At 42.5% G+C, this 12,815-nt stretch overlaps 1 protein-coding gene and 2 non-coding genes across 5 annotated transcripts in view; 1 reads left to right on the top strand and 2 right to left on the bottom strand.

Annotated features, from left to right (window-relative positions):
- The window catches only part of MDM4 (MDM4 regulator of p53), a 43,157-nt gene extending 42,611 nt beyond the window's left edge, over positions 1-546 (bottom strand). Inside the window, exon 1 of one of the 3 annotated variants that reach the window (XR_009254415.1) lies at positions 405-546. The gene's annotated coding sequence lies outside the window, so the exon portion shown is untranslated. The remainder of the gene's footprint in view (positions 1-404) is intronic. The other 2 variants (XR_009254416.1, XM_058701750.1) reach the window with 2 other exon arrangements.
- Positions 547-8,147: 7,601 nt separating this feature from the next.
- TRNAK-UUU (transfer RNA lysine (anticodon UUU)) lies at positions 8,148-8,220 on the top strand. The gene has a single exon. It is a non-coding gene; the product is annotated as a tRNA-Lys (tRNA).
- Positions 8,221-8,498: 278 nt separating this feature from the next.
- Positions 8,499-8,571, bottom strand: TRNAK-UUU (transfer RNA lysine (anticodon UUU)). Its single transcript has one exon. It is a non-coding gene; the product is annotated as a tRNA-Lys (tRNA).
- Between the last annotated feature and the right edge of the window lie 4,244 nt (positions 8,572-12,815).

Below are 12,815 nucleotides of genomic sequence, written 5' to 3'. Positions count from 1 at the left end.
AGCCCTTGAAAGTTACTACCTTCAATTCTTGGGACACCTCAGTGTCACTCTTCCCGCCTCCCTCTGCGCCCATCTCTTTCCTCCAAAGGGCCTCAGTATTTCTCCAATTTTGCGTCCAGTTAAAAACATCGTCGACCGACGATTTCGATTTCCGACTTGTAAACCAGCCGGCCGAACTGCAGCAAGCACGTCAGTCTACCTCCATTTTTACCTTCCGCGGGGCCTCAACGTAGAACCCTTCCCCCACCAGCCCTTCTTCCGCCCGCGCCGCCACCCACGCCTCAAGCTCCACCCGCCCGCTGCCCCGGCTCCGAGGGCCGCCGAACTGGCCGTACCGCCGCCCGCTCCCCGCCTCCCGGCCCCCAGTCGCCCGGGACCCGGCCGCCGAAACCCAAGAGCCACACCTTACGGCCGCTCCATGAGTCGCTCCCCCGCCGAGCCCGGGGGGGGGGAGGGGGCGTCAGTCTCAGGCCCTAAGGCCTCAGCAGCATTTTGAAACGGCGAGTAGTGAGGGCGCAACTTCCGGCCTCCTGAACGCATCTCACACCAGGGCTTCCGGTGAGGCCTCCGGAAACCATAGAGACGCCACTGGAGGGCTAGAGAGGCAGAAAGACTGCAGTCTCCCCACCATAGAGTAGAGGCCAGTCCGGGGAGAGAGTCGCAGGACTTGGAAGACTGAGTTGTGAAGTTTCAAGAGAAAACGTTTGAGGAGCTCGCAGAGTCTGATGGTATTTACAGATGTGTCCTAGGACATCAAAAATCGAGGATAGAAGAAACCTAATAGCGTAGTCAGAGGAAGCCTTCCGCTCTTCCAAAAAACACCACTCCCTCTATTTCTCAAAGTTAACGTATTCATTCTTATTCCCCAGAGATAGTGGCTGCAGAGGGCAAACAGCATCTTAGTGTTGTCGCTCATTGGGGGAAATAGAACTAGGATATACACGAATAACAACAAGATATGTGATAAATGCTGGAAGAGGTGCAAAGAACGAGGGAGGTGGAGCTTCTTTGGATCAGCAACCCGGTCATCGAGTCCCAATATAAAAGCTCCTGCCACAAACCTCTCAGGTTGGCCGACTTCCACCTCAGAAGGTGCCAAATGGTATTGTCTCTCCCAAATACCTCCTCTCATTGATTTCATGATGACTCTAAATATTAGAGGATTTTCTGAGCTGAAGTATGTTACTTTGCAGTTTCCGTTGGTTTCATTTCTACACTTGGGAGACGTAGAGTAAGGCTTCATTCTTTACCATATGAATACTGTTCAGTCATTTGAAGACAGTTACCATGTCCCATCTCTAACCCTGTGCCTTGTTCTTCTGCAAGCTAAAAATCTCACAGCCTTCAACTATTTCTTACTTGACATGGCTTCAAGCCACCCTGGTCACCATCTTCTGAACAAGTACCTGTTTGTTCTGTTTAAAATGTGGTTCCCAGAACTGGGTACAAACCCATGCTAAATAAAATAGGGCAATGACACCCCCCCCCCTTAATTTGCACATTGCACCTTGCTCTATTTCTGGCATAACCTTACGCAGAGCTGGAGATCTAGGTCTCTGCAAATGAGCCGAAAAAGTAATGCCTTTTCACAGTTGTTCTGAAGGAGCTTGAAGTCAGCAACCACCTCTCTCAAAAATTAGAGGGGAGGGGCTTTTTTAGGTGAACCAGTCTCCACTGTTTCCCCTCTCTTTTTATGCAATCAATTTGAGTGCTTTTTTGGTTTAATTCCCAAACAGGAGTTTGTTTTGTATCTTTCAAATAGTATCCGGTTAGTTTAGGTCTTTTCCTATTGCCTCCTGGACTCTTGGGATTATGATCGTGTCATGCAATTCATTTTGTTTAAGATAAACATTTGTTGAACACCTACTGTGTGCCAAACACCAACCTAGAAGATTCCAAAACCAGTAACACCTGCAATCTGTCTAGTGGAGGACTCAGTCCAGGTAAGGAGAATGTGGGTCTACAGCCGTACCGCCCTGAACGTTCCCAGTCTCATCTGATCTCAAAAGCTAAGCAGGGTCACGCCTGGTTAGTACTTGGGTGGGAGAATGTGGTAAGTGCAATGCTTGATGAGCTGCACTTAACCATGCCTGGAAGGTTGAGAGGGATTAGTTCTTTTACATTTTGCAAAAATTTGGATTAAGATCTTTAACGTGTCTTCACTGAAAGTCTTGATAAATACGCTGAATAGGACATGGTTAAGAATAGAGCTTTTCCTGTCATGGTTGGTATTAATTCGTGATTAATCATTCATCCTTGAATGTTGTTCTTAAACCACAAATGGTTCTACCTACTAGTGGTCAATATCTGGACACATTTTGCTATCCTTTCCCAAGGACTTCATAAAACTTCATCACATGACTTGCTCTAATGAAAATAAGCCATAACTATAGCATTTCTTCTGCTCGTCAAATGCACCTAAAAAGAAAATGAAATTAGCTTAAGCTCATAACTAACTCAGTGATCCTCACTTCCTTCCCTAAGAACTATACTCAAAAACTGTTTATTTAATAAAGAGACAGGAAACCTGGGTTTAGTCTAGCTATTTCTAGAAACCAGAAAGTTACACAGTTCTACAGTTTCCCAGTCTGTAAATAAAATGGCTAAATGAGATGATTTTTGTAGAGTCCCTGGTAGTTCTAAAGGAATTGGAAGTCAGCGTTATTATAGCCTTTCTTAAAAATTCATAATGAGCTACTTCACACATACAAAAAAAAGTATAAAGAAGAATCTAATCTTTTCCCCGTAACTCTTCCTTTTTTTTTTTTTTTTTTTTAATGTTTACTCATTTTTGAGCAACAGAGTGCAAGCAGGGAGGGGCAGAGAGAGAGGGAGACACAGAATCCGAAGCAGGGTCCGGGTTCTGTGCTGTCATGACCCGAGCCGAAGTTGGACACTGAACTGACTGAGCCACCTAGGCACCCCCCCCCCACTTTTCCTAAAGAACGATACTTTACCTATTACAAAAAGGTTTCCTATAGTAGTCCCATCTCCCTCCTTCAACTCCATAGGGAACCACTATTCTGAATTTGGTATTTACCCCTGCCATGCACTTCTTTAGACCTTTAGGATTTATATATGTATATATTCCCTCGGAATTTTATGCTTTTAAAATCTTTGTAAATGGCATCAAACTGTATGTATTCTGCAACTTGCATTTTTTCCTCATTGTTTGTGAAGTTCCACTGTGTTAAATCACATATGGTTAGTTAATTTTCAATATTGTGGAGTAACACTGTATCGTAATATATTAAATTGTAGAATTAATTGTTATACAGCAAGTGTGCTTCTCTAGGGCTGGCATCGCAGAATACCACAGACTGGATGACTTAAACAATAGAACTTTGTTTTCTCACAGGTCTGGGTGCTAGAAGTACAAGATCAAGGTGTTGGCAGATTTGGTTTCTTCTGATACCACTCCTTGGCCTGCACACGGCGTCCTTCTTGCTGTGTCCTCACCCCTCGGTCCGTAAGTTGTCTGTGCCCTGATCTCTTCTTTTTTTTTTTTTTTTTAATTTTTTTTTTCAACGTTTTTTATTTATTTTTGGGACAGAGAGAGACAGAGCATGAACGGGGGAGGGTCAGAGAGAGAGGGAGACGCAGAATCGGAAACAGGCTCCAGGCTCCGAGCCATCAGCCCAGAGCCTGACGCGGGGCTCGAACTCACGGACCGCGAGATCGTGACCTGGCTGAAGTCGGACGCTTAACCGACTGCGCCACCCAGGCGCCCCCCTGATCTCTTCTTATAAGGCCACCAGCCATAATGCATTAGGGCCCACTCCCGTGACCTCATTTTACCTTAATCACCTCCGTAAAAGGCCTGTCTCCAAATAGAGTCACATTCTGAGATGCTCAGGGGGTAGGACTTGCACACATTAATGGGTGGGGGGCACAACTCAGCCCATAATTGTAATGATCATACCACAATTTTTTATTCGCCTCCTCCTTTGATAAATACTAAGGTGTTTCCAGTCGTTTACTGTTACAAACAGTGCTGCCATCGACATTCTTGTACTTGTGAACTCCAGGAAGTAGCATTATTGGGTCACAAACACATTGTCAATGTTGTCAGATCATAACACAGTGCTCTCCGAAGTGGTTGTGGGAATATACACTCCTCACGAATGTGTATAGGAGTGTCTTGCTCCATATTTTTGCCAACCCTTGGTATTGTCAGACTGTTAAAAAACGAACCTGATAGATGTGAGAATTTCTTATGGTGGATTGATTTCTATTTCCATGATTAAGAGTGAGGTCGAGCATTTTTTCGTATCTATTGACTACGGTTACTCACCTATGAATTGCCTGTCCATATCTTTTGCCCATTTTTCTATTGGTTAGTCTTTTCCTTGTCCATTTGTAGGAGTTCTGTATATAATCTGGACATTAATCCTTCTTGATTATTATGTATTACCAATCTTCAAATCTATACCTTGTTTTCAGTTTTTTAATGTTGTCTTTTGATGAACAGAAGTTTTTTTTTTCAGAAGTTTTTTTAATGAAGTCAGATTTATTAACTATTTTCTTTATGTTTCACTTCCTTTTTTTTTTTTTTTTTTTAAAGAGATTCCTCCCTGTTTGGGGGTCATAAAGATACTCATATATTTTCTCCTAAAAGTTCTAAAGACGTCCTTTTCACATATAAGCCCTTAGCTCATTTGCAAGTGATTTTTGTGTATGTTGTAACATGGGGATCCAATTTTACTTTTTCAATTTGAAGAATAAATACACGTCTCTATTACTGAATCTGTAAACTGAATATGAGTCTATCTATAGTCTCTTGAATTCATCTTTTCTTCCTAGTTAACACAATCATTGAAGATTTTGTAGAAGAGGTTTCATTTGAGTGGGGCCTTAAAAAATTGAATAGGATTTTAAGAGGTGCCTGGGTGGTTCAGTCGGATAAGCGTCCAACTTTGGCTCAGGTCATGATCTCATAGTTCATGGGTTCGAGCCCCGCATCAGGCTCTGCATTGACAGCTCAGAGCCTGGAGTCAGCTTCCCATTCTGTGTCTCCCTCTCTCTCTGCCCCTCCACCTCTCGTGTCTCTCTCTCTCTCTCTCTCTCTCTCTCTCAAAAATAAATAAACATTAAAAAGAAACTTTAAAAAAATGAATAGGATTTCAAGAGGTGTAAATAGGAGAAGTCATTTGAAGAAACATGGCACAAATAATGAGGAAAGAAAGAGATGAATTGGAAGGTATGATCTTAAAACTGAAAGAATCTACTTTGATCAAAGTGTTGGTTACTGAGTAAAAGATTGGCATGGTATTGAATCACACTGTCTCGTATAATATTCACCAGCCACATGTGGCTTGAAATTTGGCTAGTCCAAACTGAGATGTGCTATGAGTGTAAAATACACATCATATGTCAAAGACTTAGTAGTGAAAAATGCTATATCTTATTTATAATGTTTTATATTTTTAATTTTTATTTATTTATCTTAATGTTTATTTTTTGAGAGAGAAATAAAGACAGAGCATGAGCGGGGAAGGGGCAGAAAGAGTGGGAGACACAGAATCCGAAGCAGGCTCCAGGGCTCTGAGCTGACAGCACAGAGCCCGACGCAGAGCGTGAACCTAGTAAGTGTCAGATTATCATGACCTGAGCCGAAGTCAGACGCTTAACCAACTGAGCCATCCAGGCGCACCAATAATGTTTCATATTGATTACATATCAAAATGATAATATTTTGAAATATTGGGTTGAATAAAATGTATTATAAAAATTAATGTCATCTGTTTCTTTTTACTTTTTTTTTTAAATGTGGCTACTGGAAAATTTTAAATAACAATTTTGGTTTGTATTGTATTGGTATCAAAGTAGGCCAGGGCCAGATTGCGGAGGATTTTGAATGCTGCTATAAAAAGTTCCATGTGTTACTCAGTGAAGTAGTAGGGAAGAATCAAAGGGTTTTTGAGCAAAGAGAAGGCAGTCTAATATTCCTAACTTGATGGTTAAACATCCCGTCTGCACAGAGCCAATTTTAGAAACCTGTACCATTAGCCTTGGGCAGATGATTAATTCTGATGATGTGATTCTTACAGAGAATATTTGATGGTAGTCCTTGTTACTGTTTTTATTGTAGCACAAACAAGTCTAATGTGTGCTCCTTTTAGTGGGAAATTGGAACATAAGTGAGCCAAACTTTAAAAAAAATTTTTGTGTTAAGTTATATGTTTATTTTGAGAGAGAATGTGAGCAGGAAAAGGGAAAAGAGAGAGAGAGAGAGAGAGAGAGAGAAAATCTCAAGCAGGCTCAGCACTGTCAGCACAGAGCCCGACTTGGGGCTCAAACCCACAAACCTCGAGATCATGACCTAAACCGAAATCAAGAGCCGGATGCTCAACTGACTGAACCACCCAGGCACCCCAAGCCAAACTTTTAATAGTTCCCCCATTGCTTAGAGGATAAAGTGATTCTTTTTGTCTGGAGTTAACCCAATATTGTCAGCCTTCAAAATTCTCAACATCTTCTTGAATCCATTCAAATATGTTAAGCCTGATACAGCACAGTCACTATAGTTAAATAATGCTGTAGTGCATATTTGAAAGTTGTAAGAGAGCAGATCGTGGAAGCTTTCATCGTTATTAAAAAACGTGTTACTATGTGTCGTGATGCATGTTAACTAGACTCACTGTGGTGACATTTTGCAATATATACAAATACGGACTAGTTATGCTGTGCACCTGAAACTAATGGTATATGTCAATTAGATCTTGATAAAAAAAAATAATTGTTAAAAATAAGCTAAGTGCTTGTTGAAGTGTAGACAGTGTTAGAACTCTAGCTAGAGCAGAATCTGCAGTCTGTTCTGGTTACGTCTTTGCCATTAAGTCTTTATATGACTTCGTGATTGCTTTTTACTTGTCAGACACTGTTCCAAACAATTTGGATAAACTACCTTACAAATTCTCACAATTATCCTATTGTCCTGAGACACAGAGAAGTAGTTTACTCAAGATCACACAGTGGAAGTAAGGTTTCAAACAGGTGCACCTCGATTCAGAACACAGACTTTATAGAGAGACATTTATGCTTTCAGTTTTTCAATGTACATATATGCACCTTTTTAAAAAAATTGCTTTGAAGTATTTCCTAGCTTAACAATGTTTTGCATTTTCCTCAAGTCGTATTCTTCTACAGCATGATTATTAATAGCTACATAATACTCCATGTATTAAGACAGTACCATAATTTATATAGCCTTGTCTGTCATTTGCAGTATTTTCCACTTAAAATATCATGACGATCTCTCCTGTAACCAAGTCTTTTTATATATCCCTGATTATTTCTTCAGGACAAATTCCTAAAAGTGACATTGCTGGGCCTGAACAACCACTCCTAAAGTGTTGGAATTAGGCAGATGGATTAAGGGAGAGCAACACCAGCGAACAGAAATTCTTTAATGTCTCACCCTGAGCCCCATGGTGGATAAGTCTCAAAGCCAGCCCTATAGCAGAAGGCAGTGCTCAGATCACTGATGGCAGTGGAAGAGAAGAGCCTCGAATGCCATGATCAGTAAGATCTCTCTGCAGGCACGCTCAGCTTTCTTGTCTCTCTGGCTGGCAGGGCTTGTACCCCCAGGATCACTGCTGGTGACTTCCTCCAGGGTTTGCGTCATTTAAAATTATTTGGACGTCTTCAAGGGACCTGCGGGACACTCACACTATCCCTCTGCAGGGTCCTTTCTCCCAGTTTGTACTCTGCAGTTCAACCCAGTAGCTTCCCAGCAGCATATTTATACTCTTCTCTTAGACTCTTTTCTTCTTTTCTGTTGTCGGGTCAGTTTTAGAACTGATATCCACGTGATTATCAATAATAAAAGAGACCTGATGCCACCACAACGCTTCAAAAGTGATGTACCTTGCCGTTCTCTTAATCCTGGATGTGCTGGATTGATTACAAATCAAAGAAGCCTACGTAATAATGGCTATTGGGCACATAAATACCTCTCAGTTCTGAAGTAGCTGCTAACGCTGCTGACAAGTACATGATTCAGGTCTTCTGTTTCTCTTTGTTGTAAGAATCGTGAGCTGTCTTGGGTTTAAAACGGTTTCGCAAAATGTGGATGGAAGGAAGCGATTACGCAAGGTTCTTTATTCTTATGTAAGGCATTGTAATAGGAGCCTTCTCTTGTGAGAGCCCGGATAGCTCAGTCGGTAGAGCATCAGACTTTTAATCTGAGGGTCCAGGGTTCAAGTCCCTGTTCGGGCGCTTTGCTTTAACTTCTGCCTTCCTTTTTAGCTTCGATTTTTAACAATCTGAACAACACAAATTCCGTCTCACGGGGAAACCACCACACAAAAGCTTCCATATTCACCAAGAAATTGAGTTCGCGTAGTCAGTGTTTTCTTCCCTGAGAACATATTTACCTCACATATGCTGAAAGCAAGGAAAAAAAAAAAACTCAATTTGAAGCAGAAGTTTGCTTCAGTGCTGAGATTTTCATACGGTAATATTTGGTAATGTAAGTAAGGGGCAAAAGCCACAGACGCCCGAACAGGGACTTGAACCCTGGACCCTCAGATTAAAAGTCTGATGCTCTACCGACTGAGCTATCCGGGCGCTCTTGGGAGGCCCTGCTCTTCTGTTTACTTGATATAATTCTAATAAATTACTTCTCTGGTTGAACCATATTTAAAGTATCTTTTTTAGCAAGATTTTAAAAAAGCATTTATTTTTCTATTTCCCCATTTCCTTAAGACGTGTGTTCTTGAAGTTCTTGCATATTTCATATTTGATCAATTGCCAGTATCTACTAAACTCTGAAACGAAATGGTAGCGACTTATGGGAAAGGGCAACCAACATTAAACTTTCAGACATAGAGCTGTGACCTCTTTTTGTTACGATTCTTGTGTCTTCCGTTTATCACTTTGCCAATAGGACCTCTTAATTTTAGTTACTCCACGGAACTAGATGACCGTATCTTTCTCTTTAATGAAAAATACATTTCCATTAACTAGATGATACAGCTGTTAGATGAGCATCCCTCAGCACAAAAGAAGGAAAGACGCATTTGATTCACGAATAGAGCAGCTAATATAGGAAAATAGAAGTGACAGGGGAAAGGTGGGTCCACATTTAGACGAGAGAGAAGGAGCTTAGACTTTTAATTTCGGTTTTGACCGAATTTTTGCTTTTCCCTGCCTTCTAGGCACCTTGCAGTTGCCAGGTCAGATTCACAAAATGAGCCCTTACAAAGCAGTGTCAGCGTGCACCAGTGGGAACAACGTGGAGTATTGGCAACATAAATCTCCAGATCAGCCTAGTTTTTCCCAAAATCAGTTTCAGCAGCCCTGACGCAAGGGGTGGGGAAGGCAGGATCATGAAATTTCGAAGGCTGATAAGGGAATTCATTTTTGTTTCTGGGAACTGGAGGCTTCTGAACACAATGAACAACAAAACAGCTCAGCCTTGGTTGGAGGAATTTCTTTCCCACAATTGTCTGATTCTTTTAGAACAAAGACCAACAAATTGTGTGATCCTGAGCAGTCCTGGGTTTCCACATCTATAAAATGAGGGAAATTGATCAAATGACCTGTAAGATACCTTCTAAATCTGAAGTTTTAGCACGCTCTTCCTTCTCCCACAGTGAATAAGATTAGAAGGAACAGACTCGAAATGCAACAGGAAGGAATGATTTAACTGCATATTTATTGATCATCTATTATGGCTTAGGTCCTGCACTAGCTCTGGAGTCGGAGATCTGTAGGACACGGATCCTGCTCACAGCCTGGGAAAGAAGGCAGACACGTAAGCAAACCACTTTAGCAAAGTAATAAGTGCAGCAAGACAAGTTCAAGCACAGAGTGGCATAAGCATGGGCAGCGAGGCCATGGTTACAAAACCAGGATAGGGACCCTGGAGTTTTCAGCAAGGAAAACACATGGTCAGAGTTGAATTGCAACAAATAACTGTCAGAGGTGTGCAGAGTAGATTGTAATGAGCCAGCAGACGTTTGCCATTTATTCATTCAGGCATTTCTTGAGCATCCACTGTGTTAAATAAGGAAAACTCCTCGCTCTGTTTTTATGAATGAGATGTGGAAACGTGCGATACCTAAATTTGTTTAAGGAAGGGAAATGGTGTCTGTCTAGGCTCCCTAAAGGAGAGAGAATAGAGGGGCTTTGAAGGTTTTTTTTCCCCCTTGCCCAATGGCTTTGTTATGTGGTATTCCGTGGTAGCCCTGAGAGAACACAGCACAGATTTAATCACTCTCTCCTTTCCTTCTGTTTAAAGTTCAATAGACTGGATAGGATTGACCCATCAAGCGGCTTGTTGAATACCTACTATTTCCACAGCAGTAAACTAGACACAGTGGGAAGGAAAACACTGAACCTGGAAGGAGAGCGGGCAGTGTCAACGGGGAGTGAAGAATGGTGAATAGGCTAGTGTGGCTGGAATGGAGGGAGGTAGAGACAGGAGGTGCCAGATTGGAGACAGCTGACCAGATTTATCTGGGGCCGGCGAGAAAAATTGTGTCATACAGGCAATGGCAAAGTTTGAAAGTTGAATCAAAAGTCTGGCTTGTTCACTTCCGACTTCGGCTCAGGTCATGATCTCGCGGTCCGTGAGTTCGAGCCCCGCGTCGGGCTCTGTGCTGACGGCTCAGAGCCTGGAGCCTGTTTCGGATTCTGTGTCTCCCTCTCTCTGACCCTCCCCCGTTCATGCTCTGTCTCTCTGTCTCAAAAATAAATAAACGTTAAAAAAAAAAATTTAAAAATTAAAAAAAAAAAAGTCTGGCTTGTTCACATTGCAGTGTCACACCTGAGGTAGCGTGAACTGAATCCGCTTTTCCCCAAGTTGAATTACAAACAGGGGTGCCATCAGGCACCTTATTTACCACCATCCCTTCCGGGAGTGCCTCTTCATTTCTCACCTCGCCTAGACTGTCGAACTTAGTTCTCCCACTAGAGGGCAGTCGAATGTCACAGATTCCATATTGGGTCCTCTCCCTTCCCCACATTTCTTAAACATAATTTCCGCCACTATTTTGTCTTTTTCTAATACAATGTTTAGCTTGGTATACTTAACAGACGGCGTTACATTAGTTTCAGGTGTTCTCCCACTAATTTTTAAAGGGATGCTTTAACCCTTTAACCCCCCCCCCCCCCCCAACGCCGCCCGCCACTCACCAGACTCACCTGTCTGAAAATCACCATCAGTTCTGTATCAGAACCGGGAAAAGTTGTGGAGCAAGAAAGGTCTCTGCAGTTCTCACTCCTTGCCCTCTCAGTGACACCGTCCGTTACCTGGACCCTGACACAGTCGTCTTCCTACAGCTGGCAAACGTTAGCTTATGTGGTTACACCTTGAAGAGGAAACTGTTTTCACAAGGCCTTAGGGGCACCTGCGTGCAAGGTGTGGTCTTGTCCTCCTCATCCTGAGACTCCCACAGTGGCTCATGACAGGAAAGCATATGGATAGTTGGGAGTTGAATACAATTGTATTGAAGAGCCAGAAAACATCTCTAATGTTGACTTTTTTTTTTTTTAATGTTTATACATTTATGGGGGGGGGGCAGAGAGAGAGAGGAAGAGAGAGAATCCCAAGCAGGCCCCATGCCGTCATGAGATCACGACTGAGCTGAAATCAAGGGTCAGACGCTTAACCAACTGAGCCACGCGGGCACCCCTGTAATGGTGGAATTTTAGGCCAGCGGGAAAGGTTTAATTTTAAGAGGCTTTCCCAGGGCTTCCCAAACCAATGCAAGGTGTAGCTGCCTGTGCAAAGACCCCATCTTCCATCATCACTGTGTAGAGTGTTTGGAGTTGAGACCATTACAAGGTACCAGAGAGATGCATGGTACAGAGAAGTTGTTTGGTGAAGTCTTCTCTGGTGTTTGGCCCTAAAAACTCCAAACTGAGAACATCCTGGGTTTCAGGTGAGCCCTCCTACTCTTCTCCTCTCTGAGAATACAGAGAGGTTGGCAGCCCAATAATCTTGGACAGCCTCAAGAACTCAGACACTAGGATTAATATTCTCCCTGAACAAGGCAGCCCCCAAATGTTCTGGGTCATGGAAAAGGTGTAAGAGAGAAGCAGGACTGATTTCGAGGCCAGTGGGACCCAAAGGGATTGAAGTCAGTCTGATCACCAAATATTTACAAAGTTTCTCTACCCCATCTCTAGTATCCATTCACCTTTGCAAAAATATTTGGATCTCTTCAAAGAAAGTCTACTGAAGGATTTTTAAATGAAAATGGTACAAACATTGCCCTTTGCAATTTTAGCTCAAACTTGTTTTACGGATAAGCCCGGGCCCAGAGCAGAGCCCTGAGAGAACACAGCACAGATTTAATTACCCTCTCCTCTCATTCCTTTTGACCACCTGCTCCCTAACTAGTAACCAGTTCTTCATTCACCCATTCATTCATCAAGTATATACTGAACAACAGCTTTGGATCAGGCAATGAATTAGTCCTATAAATTCAAAGGTAAACCCAACAGAGATTGCCTTGTCCTTAAGAAGCTTACACTCTAATTACCCTCCTCATCTGTCCCCTCCCCAATTCAGAAAAAAAGCAAACAGGCAATTCTGACACTCGGTGATAAGTGTTACAATCCAGGCAGCTTTCAGGTGTATCTAGACATTGTTAGGAAGCACTCTAGGGAAGCTTCCTGGAAAGCTAATTATAGGGTGTATTAGTTTGCTATTGCTACTATAACAAATTACCACAAATTTAGTGGATTAAAAGTTTATTATCTTAGGGGCGCCTGGGTGGCTCATTTGCTGGAGCGTCTGACTCTTGATTTCAGCTGAGGTCACCATCTCATGGTTTGTGGGATGGAGCCCTACCTCGGGCTCT

The sequence above is a fragment of the Neofelis nebulosa genome, chromosome 15 (assembly GCF_028018385.1).
Source record: "Neofelis nebulosa isolate mNeoNeb1 chromosome 15, mNeoNeb1.pri, whole genome shotgun sequence".
Taxonomy (NCBI): domain Eukaryota; kingdom Metazoa; phylum Chordata; class Mammalia; order Carnivora; family Felidae; genus Neofelis; species Neofelis nebulosa.
The sequence above is the reverse complement of the archived record's forward strand: the minus strand, read 5'-3'. Positions and strand labels throughout refer to the sequence as shown.